The following is a 15,908-nucleotide window of genomic DNA, read 5'->3' on the forward strand; positions in this document are numbered from 1 at the left end:
GTCCATGCTTGCTGTTTCAAGGGACCTGGCATATATGGCATACTGTTCTTAATATGTTTGCTCACCTTCTTGGCACTATGTGTTTTAGCCAAGGTCACCTCTCTGAGAAAGGTTGTTTCCCCAGGTAGGGATTTTCCCCTGAAGTTAGGGAGGGAATAAAACCTCTTAACTAAGTGCCAGGTGGGTAATTAATCACTTCAACTACGAACAATCGTGCTTAAGCTACATAATCTTTACTCCCTGGAATGAAGATAAGAAACGCCCTAACTTTGTAATAGAGATTGATAGGATTGAATCAACTGGTATAAATACAGATGCAACAAGACAGCAAGACGGAGAACTTAGAAGACAGAAGAGAGAAGACAGAACCTACACACAGAACTTAGAACACAGAACTTAGAATACAGAACCAAGAGAGACAGAACCTAGGCACAGAACCTACACAGAATGTTCTCTAGAGACAGAAGAACTTCGCTGGAGAGAACATGGCAAAAGATCCTGGACAGAAACTGGCCTCAGAACCTAGAGACAGAACCTAGCGAGAGAACATGGCAAAAGATCCTGGACTGAACCTGACTACAGAAATTGGCAAGAGAACCTGACTAGAACCTGGTAACTGAACCTGGCTGGAGAACCTGGACAGAACCTGGCTGGAGAACCTAGCGAGGGAACTTGGCTACAGAACCTGGCTGGAGAACCTGGAGAACCTGGCTGGAGAACCTAGCAAGACAACATGGACACAGAACCTGGCTGGAGATCCTATGCAGAACCTCTCTGGAGATCCAGACCAGAACTTGGCTGGAGATCCTGGCTGGAGATCCTGGCTAGGCTGCTGATCAACTGAACGCTGTCTCCGTGTCCTTCCTTCTTCACCGACTCCGTCCACACCTTTGGGGACCCCTGGACCTGCTGGGGTTGGACCCCGGCAGGGATCAGCATGACAGGGGGCAGCGCCCAAACCCCCTGATCGCCGTGCAGCTCTGTGTGTGACAGGGGGCTGGACCACAACCTCCCTATCCGCCCTGCTCTGTTCATGACAGAGGAAGGTGCCTCAACCCCCTGATCAGCCCTGCTCTGTGACTGAAAGGGGGGAGCTCCCCAAACCCCTGATCACCCTGCGGCTCTGTGTGTGACAGGCGGAGGTGTCCCAACCCCCTGATCAGCCCTGCTCTGTGTGTGCCAGGGTGTGGCGCTGCCCCCCCCCCCCCGCCCCCACGGGCCCTGCTCTGTGTGTGACGGGGTAGAGCCATAACCTCCCCATCGGCCCTGCCTTGAGTGTGACAGGGTGTGGCGCCCCAACCCCCTGATCCGCCCTGCTCTGTGTGTGACAGCGGGCGGTGCCCCAACTCCCCTATCGGCCCTACTCTGTGAATGACAGGGGGGAGCTTCTCAACGCCCTGATGGGCCCTGCTCTGTGCGTGACAGGGGTTGGCGCCACAATCTCCCCATCGACCCTGCCTTGAGTGTGACAGGGGGCGGTGCCCCAACCCCCCAATCGGCCCTACCCTGAGCGTGACTGAGGGTGGCATCACAACCTCCCTATCTACCCTGCTCTGTGCATGACAGGGGGTGGCGCCCCAACTCCCCAATCAGCCCTGCTCTGAGCCTGACCAGGTGCTGCACCTAGGGATTGGGCCTGACCTCTGCCACCCAGGAGCAGGCCTAAGCCAGCAGGTCATTATCTCCCGAGGTGTCCCAGACTGTGAGAGGGCACAGGCCGGGCTGAGGGACCCCCGCCCCCTCGAGTGCACAAATTTTTGTGCACCAGGCCTCTAGTTTTATATATAATAAAAAATTTAAATATTAATATGTGAATTATATCATAAAACTAATAACATTTCATCTCAGTTGAATTTATAATAAAAATTACGAAAGCATTGTTTGACAATTACAAACAATGAGTCCAGAAATTCTGTGCTTTGCTAAATGGACAAGGTTTTCAAAGGAGGATGTCTTGGTACATTGTGAATGGAGATTCAGGCAAAAGATACGCTCTTATGAGTTAGTGTTCTTGAATTGGTGTTTAGTCAGTTATTCTACAAAATATATATTTTTTTACCAAGTAACAATTATTTTGGGATGCTAGTGGTATTAGATAAGCAAGCCAGAAATAGTTCTTGTTATTATTATTAAAAATGGTAATTGGGGTGATGCTTAATTTTTATATGTCAACTTGACTGGGCCATGCAATGTTTATGTATTTTGTTAAACATTATTCTAAGAGTGTCTGTGCTGGTGTTTTCGATGGCATTATCATTTATATTGGTAGAATGAGTAAATCATATTGCTCTTCCTAATGTGGGTGAGCCTTATCCAATTAATTGAAGGCCTGAATCTGAACAAAAGGCTGATCTGTACATGAGTAAGAGCAAAGTTCTCTTGCCTGACTGCTTTGAACTGGGACATATCCCCCTCCCACCTCACCCCTACCCTCCGCCCACCCTTTACCCTGCATTTGGACTTGAACTGGGTCTCAAGTTTGCCAGCTTTCAGATGAAAATTTATACCATCAGCTCTCTTATTCTCAGGTCTTTGGCCTTAGAATAAAACTACACCATTGCCTCTGGGTGTCAACATGCCTACTACAGTTCTTGGATTTCATAGCCTCCATGATTGTGTGAGCCAGTGCCTTATAATAAATTTCTTTTTCTCTCTACAGACATCCTATTAACTCTTTTTCTCTGGTGAACCAGACTAATACAATGATTTTACAATTATTTCAAACGAGAAGTTAAGGATGTCTCAAAAACATATAACACATAACAGAAAACCTAACTCTGCTTTAGGGTTAAGAATGGTTTTCTGATGGAGTGATATTTAAGATGAATGGTGTGTTGGAGTAGAGGCAAATATGAAATGGAAGAGAATATCTGGCAAGATCCTAGAAGATGGGGGTAAGGAGAGGCTCAAACAGTATACTCTAATAAAAGTTATTTCTGAAGCTGTGTAACCATCTCTTACCTGCAGTAAAAAGCTTGGTGTCATTCATTTCAGGAGATCCCTTCCTGAAGTCTTCCTATAGGCTCAGTGCTTTCTGGTGCAACATGTTGCTGTCAATGGAACACTTTTTCTGTTCATGTCTTCCGCACCCAAATTTAATGCCTTTACCTTCTTAACTAAGTGATTACACGCTCTGTAGCTGTAATTATGAAGTTTGAGGTGTGTCAACAAAACTAGCATAGATTTATTTTTCCTTCTACACAATTTCACAGATTTATTCTTGCTATAGATATGAGCAACTTCAGCATACCTTTTTTTTTTTCCTTATTAAATCAAGAACTTACCCTTTTCACTTAAAGGTAGCACTTTAAGGCTACTTTTGTCATATCTGAATTGCCATCATCACTGCCCTTGTGCTTTGGGATCGTTATTAAGTAAAATAAGAGTTACTTGAACACAAATACTGCAATAATGTGGTAGTCCCATTTGATAACCAAGATGGCTGCTAAGTGACTAACAGACAGGTAGCATCTACAGTATGGATATGTTCAACTAAAGGATGATTCACATCCCATGTGGGCAGAGCAGCCAGATTTTATCACATTACTTGGAACTACATGATTTTAAAATTCATGAATTATTTATTTCTGGAATTTTCCATTTCATGTTTTCAGGCCACATTTGACCTTGAGTAACTGAAATCAGGAAATCATGGAAAGTGAAACTGCAGAGAAGGGGACTACTGTACTTTTAAGGATTGTCCAAAACTTTAAATAATTTTATTGCTATAAAATACTTTTAGTAAGTAAACAGTGGCATTTCAACATTGTCACCTATCAAATCATGTACTTTGATGCTGGTTCCTTTATTTAGTCTTCAATAAATTTTCCAATGTCAAAGAAATTCAAGATTTTGTAAGTAGTTTGGTGATGGAGATGAATAAAAGTTGTATACTTTGCACTTAAGTGAAGGAGTTATCAAATAAAATCTTCATATAAACTAATTTTCTGGGGGAGCATTTTTTCAGCCTTTGTTTACTTAATCTGCCTTACTTAATCTGTGCCTATGTTCTAGATACAAGTCAACAGGGCCTTAATTCAGGTCCAACTTTGCATGCATGTGTTGGCCTTTTATACCACAAGTGCCTTTGTGATACCCAATGTGTAATCACTTTCTGTGAAGATACATTTTTTGTTGGTGCTGGGAATTATAAAATGCTAGAAGCAGCCATCTTTGACATGTGCTACAAATGTTGGAAACTAAAAATGATCCATAGAACATTGCAGTTCAGTTTGCTGAACTTTTAGCCTTTCATTTCATTTGTTTCTTTAGATCTAGTACAAAGGAAAAAGTAAATGCTCAATAAATGTTTTTATATTCTGTCCTAAATTTGCATTAGGGTTTTAGTAAATAGTTGTAGAACATATAGCACAAAGATTGGAGACTACATATCAAAGGGGAATAAATTCATATGTAAAATTTTAGAGTGTATTCAGAAACTTGTGAAGTAAACCTTACCAGAGAAATTTCTTGGTGTGAGGGATAATTAAAACAAATGTGGACTTCCTAGATAAATAAAGTAATTAAAGGAATATTTATGATTTTGTTTCATCACATTTTTACAACCAGTTTTATAATTTTTTATTTACTATTAATTCCCAGTACAATATTATTTTACCCTTGGTTTCAGCATCCATTACATTGCACTAAGGTTATTTATGGGATTGGTGATACAGTCATTGTACATTTATGGGACATGAAGTCATTCATAGGTATATAGGTAATCTTGATTAAGTGGTATACACAATACCCATCTCTCTCTCTCTCTCTCTCTCTCTCTCTCTCTTTTCCTTTTAATTTAGATGTTGGAAAGCATGAATTATTAATGATCTGATTTTGAGATAATTTCATATGATGGGTTTTATAATTCAGTGCTAATAATAAATTTAAGGTTTGGCCTATTTATGTTTTTGTTCTGCTAGTTGGAGACAAAAAATTAATAGAAATGTCAATAATGTACAAATAAAGAAATAAGCTTGATTTAAGCATTATAGTCAATGAACTCCTGAAGATACATGAAAGAATTGGCTTTTATATACCTAGATGAGAAAAAGTTGAGTAATATTATAATTTATTTAAAGCCCAGAAAATATCATACAAAAATTAGTGATGAGCTTGTGGCTACCTCAAAATAACAGGAAAGTGGTTTAAATAAATAGCAAAATAGACTTTGTATTCACTATATATAAAAAAAATCCCTCCACAATGACCAGTGAGTTAGTTCATTACCCATACATAGGGTGTCCCCCCCCCCCAAATGTATACATACTTGGAATGATTATAAAGTCAGTTCATTTTTAAAATTTAAAGGAATATACAGAATTGAATAATTTTTTTGTCAATGCCTATTTTCAAACTGATGACTATCTTGGTCAAGGCATTGTGGGTAACATGAAGTATTGGAATTGTAAACATCCAGAACCATTTTGTTTGGTATTTATGAGCTCTCAATCTGTCGCCTGTTGCTGGTTTTATACTGTAAACTTTATCTTTTATGTATCCCCATAAAATGTCTAGTGGCACTTTAGGATAAATTTTCTTTGTTCAAAGCTTAGTCTGTCTTCACCAATTATTTCAAATCAGTTAAACCTGAAAAGGAGTGAAAATTAAGTGTGTTATCAACTGTATATACATTTTTGGGGACACCCTATATTTAAACCAAACATCAAATAATCTGTTTGACTAAACTAAAATACTTATTTAAAATTTTATTTTACTGTGAATTATTTGGCTAAAATAAACAAATAAAACTATTATCTTTTGAATTTTTAAATCAATACAATAATTACTAAATATTCAATTAAATTTCCCAGAGACACAATTTTAATTATTGGTATAATATCTGAGAAAAATAATAAAGAGAATCAACTGAAAATACCTTATTTTAAAAGAATGAATTGATAATTGTGTATTTTAAATGATGTAAAATTTATTCCAGTAAGTAGAGAATAAAATGTATGGAGTTTTCTGCCCAGCACATAATTTATACAATATGAATGTTGTAGAACTTTGCAGTCTTTCTAAAGAACTCAAAATAAACCTCTACCCCTCAAACATCTGTTTCCCCTCTGTCAATTATCTTCTTAGGATGTTGGCCACATACATTTTCTATGGAGCTTTGACAATTTAAATATAAAAGCTCATATTGTTAGGTTCTTAGAAATAAAAATTAGTAATTCACTAATGTGCCTAGAATTAAAGCTAGAACCCAGACACCAGCATGGGTTAAACCAGAATGCTTCCCATTTGATTGAATGATTTACTAGCTACAATTGATGATGGAAACAATTTGCCTTGGTTAAAGTTGGGCATTGAATTTCATTTTACTACTAGAGGCCCAGTGCACGGGGGTGGGGGGGGGGGTTTGAGGAGGTCCCTGAGCCTGGCCTACACCCGCTCCAATCTGGGACCCCTCAGGGGATATCTGACTGCCTCTCGCAATCCGGGACCACTGACTGCTAACCACTTGCCTGCCTGCCTGCCTGCCTGATTGCCCCTAATCGCCTCTGCCTTGCCCCACACCCGGGACCCATGATTCCCTCCTCTGGCTGGTCACAGGCACCCAGGACCCAGGTTTCCCTCTCTCTGGCTGGCCGCAGGCACCCAATACCTGGGCCGGCTTTGCCAGGGCCAGCCGCAGCCACAGGGGACTGTGGGCAGGTGGCTTTGCCCGGGCTTCAGCCACATGTGCCTGAGACTGCAGGGCGGGCAGCTTGTCCCTTTCCTGGGCTTGCTGTAGGCGCAGCCCAGGGACTGTGGGGCGGGAGGCTTGTCCCTCTCTCAGGCCGCAGCTGGGCTGGTCCCCATTCCTCTCTCGCAAGCTCATTTGTGCCTCACTGGTCCCCATTCCTCTCTCCCCAGTGTTGATTATCTGAGCTGTTATGGCATGACAGTGTGACGGCATGACAACCATTTGCATATTCGCTCTTTATTATATAGGATACTAACAAAAGATGTCATCAATAAATATTTGTAAAATAAAACACTTAAGTCTCTCAATGGGAATTAAAGGCAATAATATTAAGGAATTGCCACTTGTTAAATGGCTACAATGTGTCCAAATATTACATTTTATTGCTCTAAGTAATGGTCATCAACCTATGGCCTGCAGGCCAATTCTAGGCTACAGCCTGTTTTTAAAATGGCCTGTGAGCTAAGAATGGTTTCTAAATTTTTAATGAGTTGTAAACACACATGCAAATACACACACCATAAGATTATGTCAAGACAAAGTGTGGCATGCAAAGCCTGAAATATTTGCTATTTAGTCCTTTAGAGAAAAAGTTTACTGGCCCCTACATTTCATCACACATTGTTTCAGCATTTCTGATTGTTGATGAACATCTATGTGACTGTGTACCTGTGTTGTCTTCAAATTATAACAACTTATTGATTCCCTCATTAGTTAATATGAAAGAATGTTGACATCATTCATTTTATATTTTATATTAGTTAATATAAAACAATTTTTGACATGCATTCATTTTATATTTTATGTTTTCCTGTTTTAAAATTTAAATTTAGCAGCTTGATGTACATTTATAAATTTTATAATTTATTCAAATAAGAAAAAATTGTTAGACATTCTCACTCAAATTATAAGAGACCCTTAATTTAATTAATATAGTACAGAAAATCTAAGAAAAGTGATTTAATTTACTTCTCAGCATTATCATGATATGATTTCTTTTAATGAAAAATAATATAGAGCAATTCACATGTTAATAGACTTCCACTGATGAAAAAGAAAATGTAATTTTAAAATCAGTAATCACGACTTCTGGCAATTTAGTGTTCATTAATTCAAAACAAAATGTGTATTAATTTAATTTATAAATTGGGAATAACAGTAAACATAGAAAATTATTACTCTTATTTTTAAGTGTTTCCCTATGTATGTGTTTAAATTTATCAGAAAATACTCTATGAGTAGCTAATACATGCGCACTTTAAAGTTAGTCTGTTTACTGTAAACTTTAATTAGATTGAAACAGAGTGACTGCTGGATTTGTGTTTACTATTACTCTTCAGTGGTTATGTTTTTGCAGAAAAGTGAGAGAAAGAAAAGTAACCACACCTTAAGTTCAGTTAACTACATGTGAAGGTCATTATTTACTGCTCATCCAAAGACCATTATTGCCTAAATAATGCTGATGATTTATGTAATGGTGAAATCTCAATGATCATTTTGTCAGGATTCTGAGAATTTTGCATTATATTACCCTGATTATCTTTGAGAATCAAAAAATAAATGAAATAGTAGTAGTGCTAGATTTTTTCAATTGCCTTTCATAATGTTATGAAATTCACAAAAATGACAAATTACTATTAAAATAATTTGTAATTACTATTTACTAATAATTGCTAATAATTTTTAATGTTTAAATTACTATTTGAATTTTCAAGTCTTTGTTAAATTCTACTGAATATATTGGTAAAGTATAAAATATATAACATATATTATATATTTATATAATGAACCAGGAGAGCACCAGTTCAGATGCTGGTCAGGGCACATGCTTGGGTTGCAGGCTCCATCCCCAGTAGGGAGCATGCAGGAGGCAGCCAATTGAAGATTCTCTCTCATCATTGATATTTCTATCTCTATCACTCTTCCTTCCTCTCTCTGAAATCAATAAAAAAATTTAAATATATATATAACATATCATCTCCAAAACTTAATATCATCTTCTAGTATCTGCCCTATAAATTGTCATTTTTTATGTAACATATTTGTATTATAACTCAAGGTTTACACAAGCAGGAATTTCTTTTTAGCTCAGATTATGTTTGCCACATATTTTTAATATTGTTTGCATTATGTTGAAGTCAAAGGTGTAATGAAAGAGCTTTCCTGCAAACTAAGGTTTGGAGATCACAGAAGACAAGAAATTAAATTATAAGGACTTGTTCAGATTCTCATTAATGCATCCATAATGGGCTAATTGAGTTAACATTGATGTAGGGAAAAAAAATAAACACAAACTGTTAACATCAAAACACCTTTCGATAGAGAAACCAGCAAAATACCAAATGCTATTTTGCCCAATGTTGGAGTATATGTTCTTGGAAAACAAAATACTACTGTAAGGCACTTATTCATTTATAATTTGGGCCATGAGTACTGACATACGGTATTCAGAAGTTTCCTAATTTACATAGAGAAAAATGTTTCTTATCCATGGGGCAAAATTGAGAAAATTTTGCATGAGAGATAAGGGGAGAGTATTAGTGAGGGAGATTGAATAATTGAGGGAGACATACATTTCTAAATATTCTGTAAATTGTTGATCTCAAATTAACACTTAGGCTGTCTTTTTAACATAATGTGTTGAGATTGAGACTAAAGAATTAAAATCAAAGAGTAAAGCCCAGAAATCCCACTGATGGCACTGCTTTGTCTCTGATTATAAAATTAATAAGTTGTATGAAAATTCTTTCCTAAAACTAATTTAAATGTAGCATTTAATTATGAAATGTCCTTTATTCCAGATGAATGTCTAAAAGTAAAATAGTGTAAGATACAGTAACAAAACAGTCAAGGAAAAGAGAGGATTATTATGGTACCCTAAATTAAAAATATATAGCATATTAATTGAAATTACATTATATCCCTACTTTCTGTTTTAAAGTAGTTCATCTCTTCACTAAATTGCTATTGCATAATGTATAATGAGAGAAAATATAATACATTTTTTTTTATTATAAAAAAGAGTTTAACTTTTGGTTCTAAGGCTGCAGATAGCATTCATTTGGAATATTTAGAATGATTTACAACAGCTTAATTATTATGCTAATATCCTGTGGAGTACTGGCATTGTATATTGAAACTGAGAAAGGAAAATTTAAGGCACTTCCTGACATAGGAAAATATTGGATTACAAGAATAGTCTTGCAGGAAAAGTGAGTGATAGAAGCTTAATCACCAGGGACATACAAAAGTCAACAGTACTAAAATATTAGAAGTTTTATTTTAGGAAGCAGTTTTCTCCTGCTGGGGTGTGCATGTGGACTGAATTGCTTACTTGATCTTTCTTAATCTCCATTGGCCATTTTCATGCCTCAATTTGACTATCCAGAACAGCATTCTTAACATTTGCGATGATACTATTGATCTGATGCTGCCCAACTCTCTGACATTTGCCTACACGAGAAAAAATATGAAAACAATTTTAATGCTGCTCTCTTGATAGCTGCCAGTTAAAATGCATCATTTATCTGATGCTCACCACCCCTTAAAATTACAAAATAATTCATAATAATCTGTGACTAAACATAGAAAACCAGTATATGGAACACAATTTACTTTAGTGAGTGGCTTTACATTGCAACTTTCAGATACCGTGTGAGTTCATTAAAGCAATTATGCCTTAAATTCTAGAAAGACACGACTGGTTTGGTCATGGTTAGTGTTAGTGATTTCCTGTGGTGAGGTGTTTATGATAGTAGCATAAACCCAGCATGAAGTTACATTTGCCTGGGGGCTGTTTGTAACTTAAGTGCTTGCTTTTTTCTTTTCTTTTTTTTTGACATTTGTTCATATTCTTCAGGAAGAAAGTGTATTTTTGTTGTTTTCTTTGACCAATCTTTACATAAAAACGAAGGAGTAGAACCTAGGAAGGAGGCTTAGAAATGAACGTTACAAATATGCCTGCCAGAAGACATAGAATCTTGCTGTCTTTGGCCAAACAGCCTATTATTTTGTACTACATGCTCCTAATGCTGAGATGATTTAGATTTTCCTTTTCCTTAGGAGTGGTATTCTCTAAATTAATATTTCTCTGCTATAGGCCAAGAAGTCATGAAAAAAACTACTGCTTTGAGAATCAAGAAATATTTGTTTGTCAAACTTCACCTCAAGATATTTTTCCATTGATTTTTAAAGAGAATGGAAGGAAGGGGGAGACAGAGAGAGAAACTTCAAAGTAAGAGAGACACATCTATTGGTTAGGGCCAGGAATCGAGCCTGCAATCAAGCTATGTGCCCTTGACTGGACTCGAACCTGGAACCTTTTGATCCGCAGGCCAACGCTCTATCCACTGAGCCAAACCGGCTAGGGTAGAATAAGGAACCTTTCAATGTTCATCTCATTGAGAACCATTTAAGCAGATAAGGTACTTCCTTGCATGTTAATGGTATCTATTTGAGTTAAAAAAGGTATGTGTATATATTGGATTTTATTCAGCAAGAAGAAGTCATAGCTCTTGCTCTCTCTTCTTTGTATAAAATTTTGGATTCTGTAATGAAACTTCTAATGGCTCCACTTACATCTCTGTCAAGGATATTGCTTGTACACTACTAGCAGTGCACACAGGTTGGAGAAGTTTCCTCAATACGACAGAACAAGAACTCAGCTGTTGGATCTGCCTTTGAGGATCCGTACATGTGGAACACATGGGGGCTTGAGGAACTGCTCATTCTACTTTGCTCAGTTACAGTTGGTTTGAGGGTTGTCTAATCCTGACGGGTCTGCTTTTCTCATATAGCACACAAATACTGTCGATGCATATAATTATGCATCTTTTTAAGACAGTAATATGGTTACAATGATGTCTAGAATAAATACTCGCCTAACTCAAAGTTCAGTTTTCAAGAGTCTAAGCTGGAAAACAAGGCTGGTTTTCTGCTTTACATTTTTCCTCTTTTTTTTTTCTCCTTCTGAAAGTGATTTCACTTCATTCATTTGGACATGTTTTGAGTTCCAAATACCAAGTATAGTAAGGGAGACATTTGGTGATATCAGATGTCATGCTTTATTTACATGTATTGTCTAATCTTAAGTTAGATAAGAATACATCAATTTTGGTAGATCTTTTCACTGGCAAAGTTAAATGTACTCAACAGAACAGTGAAGCTTTAAATAAGCCCTGTGACATACTTACAATCTCTGTGCTTAAAAGATTATGCATTGTAAATCTTTTGATAGAGGCCAAAATTAAATAACCATGAATTATTCAGTGACAAGCTGAAGGATTCAAGTGTAGATTGGTTCAGGGTACTATTTGTTAAAGCTAAGCAAATAAGGAGGGCTTGGCACTGTGCCCCCCTCTGTTTGTGGATTGTGACTTTTCAAGCATTCTGAACCATGCCCTTTCCCTCAGCGGCCACTAGTGCTGAGTAGTCCAGTAACTCAGTTAAGAAAGGCAGCATAGTCTTGGAAACTTGGGGTTTTTGGACTGGACCCAGGGAAATCCCTGGGAAATAAGAAAACAGCATTGTTTACATATGAGAAAGAAGCTTATTTATAACACATTAAAGCATTTAATCCATTTTGCAAAGCATAATTAAGTAAAGTAAACACCAAATTGGAAAACAGAATAGCAAATAAATAAAAAACAGATTCAGTTCTAGCAGGGTAGTGTGCCTGTAACCTACCTTGGGGTAAACTTGCTATTATCAGATATTTGTCAAACAAGGCACAGTCGGTGGAGTCAGACAGACTTGGGTAGAATCCTACTTGGCAGCTTGCTAGTTGTGTGGGCCTGGGAAATTTGCTTAACTGTTCTGAATCTCAGCGTGCTCAGGCGCTATACTGTTTAATGACAAAATGATATTCCTAAAAGTTATCCAAATTGATACCGCCTTTCCTCACAGACATCTGATTGGAGCAATTTGCTGTAATTATTTTTTTCATTGATTCTGAATGTCATTGCCCTCCTTTCAGAAGAACTTAAAGCAGTGTGCCTGCCCCTCCCTCTGCCCCACAATCGCACTTCATTGATTTTTTTCTTTTTTTCTTTTTTGATTTTCACTGATGAGTCTACTACCAATAGTACTTCCTGGAGCAGATTTCTGAAATAAGCATCTATATTTAAATTCTTTCTGTAGTACACTGAGTGTGAGGTTTTTCTATCCTTTCAATGCATTTAATATTTTATTGAAGGCTTCCTCTGTGCAAAATTTTGTGCTAAATTCCATAAAAGCAGTAAATCAGCATTGGCCATGTTTCTATTTCAAAGAATGTGTAATAAGTAATATAGTAGGGGAGTATATAAGTAAGTATGGTAAGAAAAAAAAGTATGCCAAAAAATAATCCCAAAGTATGATTTGATGAAATTTAGATAAGTATTTAGTATAATAATAATAATAATAATAGTAATAGTTGATGTCTAGTGCTGGTTCACTATCTGCCTATACTTTTCTAAATATTTTGCATGTCTTAACTTATTTGATTCACCTGTAAGTTGGTGAAGGAGCTACTATTATAATCTTCATTTTACAGATGAAGAAAATGAGACACAAAGAGGTTAAATGATTTTTTCAGGGTAGAGTAACGTCACAGTCATGGAGCAGTCCCTTAGGAAAGAGTGCTTGATGCCATGGTTCTAGTCAGGCTCCTGTGCCTTCTGTCATCCACACACAGGAACCCTGTCCAGTGTGGCCACCCAAGGAGCACCATCCCAAAGTGGAACCAACTCCCTACAGGTAGGTGGAGGTTTTTATTTAGTTACTAGAGGCCCGGTGCATGGGATTCATGCACTGGTGGGGGTGTGGCCTGTGGGGATCTGACCACTGCTGGAGTGTAGCTCATCCCAGTCTGCCAAGCAGCTGTGGACCCGCAATCTGAGCACCTGCTCCCTGGTCTGGCATCTTCCGTGGAGCCTGAGCACTCCCCTCTCCAGAGGACCTGGTCGGGGCCGGGCCCAGGGAAAATAGCACTGAGAGGCGCAGAGTAGGACTCAGTCCTGTAGTGGCCTTGAACCCACCTCCCAGCCTCCGGGGTCAGCTCTGTGAGCCTGGCAGTGGTGCTGCATGGCCTAGAGGCATCAGGAGGAGGCGACAAGGAGTGAGGAGGAGGAGCTTGTGACAGGGAGGCGGCAATCTCAGCCTGAGTTCCTGCCCATTGGCCTGGGGGTTGCAGCAGGAGCAGCCGCTCATTCTGGTCAACTGAGTGGCACTTCCACTGTGGTAGCACACTGACCACCAGGGGGAAGCTCGTGCATTGAGCATCTGCCCCCTGGTGGTCAGTGTGCATCATAGTGACTGGTCGACCGGTTGTTCTGGTCATTCTGCCATTCAGTCACTGGCTTTTATTATATAGGATAATAACAGAAAAGGACTCTTAAGTACAAGTGAATTGTTCAGGCAGCAATTCCTAGAGAAGGTAACTTCTGAAAAATTACTGAAAGAGCAGATGAAATATTTTTTCTGTAGTATTCAATTTTCTTGATAATACATGTAATATAATTTACAATTTGATAACTCTTTTATACAGTAAAATTTTTTCAGCCATTTAATATGTTTCCCTGTATTAAGACCATAAGAACTTCATATTTTCAAAGATCATCTTAACAGGTAATAATCATTGCTGAATATAATTGATAGTAGCACTTATTAAGTGTGACCAAGCATTTAATAGTTTTTTTTCTTTATCTCCTAGAACTGAAGGAAAACATGTAAATGCCTCGCCTGCTTTGGTCAAGTTTTAGAATTAATTTATTATGGAAAATTGATTGAGACAATGGAGTTGTCATATGTTACCATGTTGGTCTCAAAGGTCCAGTTAATGTTTAATAATGTTTATATACCTGACATGAAAAGCCCTGGATTGACTTGATAATGTCTAACAGCTGCTAAGATCTGGTACTTTTGTAATGGCTTCAAAGGGAGTGGATCAAAAAGGAATTCTTTAATAGAGTACTTCACACATTAATGTCCTTTGGAAGAACCAGTTCAATTGACTACATTTTGTAGATAAATCCTCAAGTTCATCTAAGAAACTGATGTAACCCTTACTGTTGTTCAAATGTAACAAGGATGTAAATGAGATCAAGAATGTGTGTACTTTGCCAATTGTACATGTGAATGTATTAATATTCTCAATTCTTGTGGCTTCTAAGAATTGTTTCTGGAAAATGGTGTTAGATTAAAAAAAAGTTTAAATGTTACACTTGTGGAGACTTTTACACCTGAAAGCTTTTTTGTATATATTATCTCATGCAATCTTCACAGTAGCCTTGTATTACTAGAATAATAAGTACCATTATTTTTATGATAATAATAGTTATTTGTAATTCAGAAAAATAAGTAATTTAACTCAAATCCAACATCTAATAAACACAAGGCCAGGAGTAGAACCTAAGTCTTCTAATTTTCACACCAATATATTCACCACTTTGATTTTATTAGAATTCAAAACAAATAACAGCATATTATACTTAATAACCTTGAACTTCAATGTTTTCAGCTATAAAATGAAGATAATATTAACTCTCCTACTAATTTCACAAATTACTCTTAAATATGAATTAAACCTCAAACTACTAATATGAATTAATATTTCACAAAACAGTTTATAGGTCATTTAAATTTTGAGGGCTTCTTCTTTCTCTACATATATCCATTTACTTCCAAATGGATTGCATACACTTTTTAAATTTGACAAAGGTGCAGCGGTTTCTATACTCATGTTCTACATGCAATAAAGCTCCTCCAATTTAGATTTTTACTTCTCATGGTGAGGACTCAAAGGAAGTGAGAGTTAGGAGCCATTAGCCTGGTCCAAGGATAAGAGTGATGGGTTAGGGAGGTGCGATTCCCATGTTGCAGAAAGCCTTCTCTGAATTTCATTTCAGGCTACTTTGCCAATTTTGGAGAGAGAAAGAAGTAACAAAACATCCTTTAATTCTTATGATGTATGATAACTCTTTTTCCCTGGAGATCAGGATAGTTTCACTTTAAAAATCCAAATTCCATCATTTGAATAAATCTTAGAAAGTTTTAGGTTAACACCTAAAATTCATACCCTGGCCAATGTAGTTGGAACGTCATTCTTTACACCAAAGGATTCAATTCCTTGTCAGTCACCTACCCAGGTTACAGATTTTGACCTGGTCAGGGCACATGGGAGAGGCAGTCTATCAATGTTTCTCTGTCACATTGATGGATGTTCTCTCTCTCTCTCTCT

Source organism: Myotis myotis, unplaced genomic scaffold, assembly GCF_014108235.1.
Source record: "Myotis myotis isolate mMyoMyo1 unplaced genomic scaffold, mMyoMyo1.p scaffold_m19_p_2, whole genome shotgun sequence".
NCBI lineage: Eukaryota > Metazoa > Chordata > Mammalia > Chiroptera > Vespertilionidae > Myotis > Myotis myotis.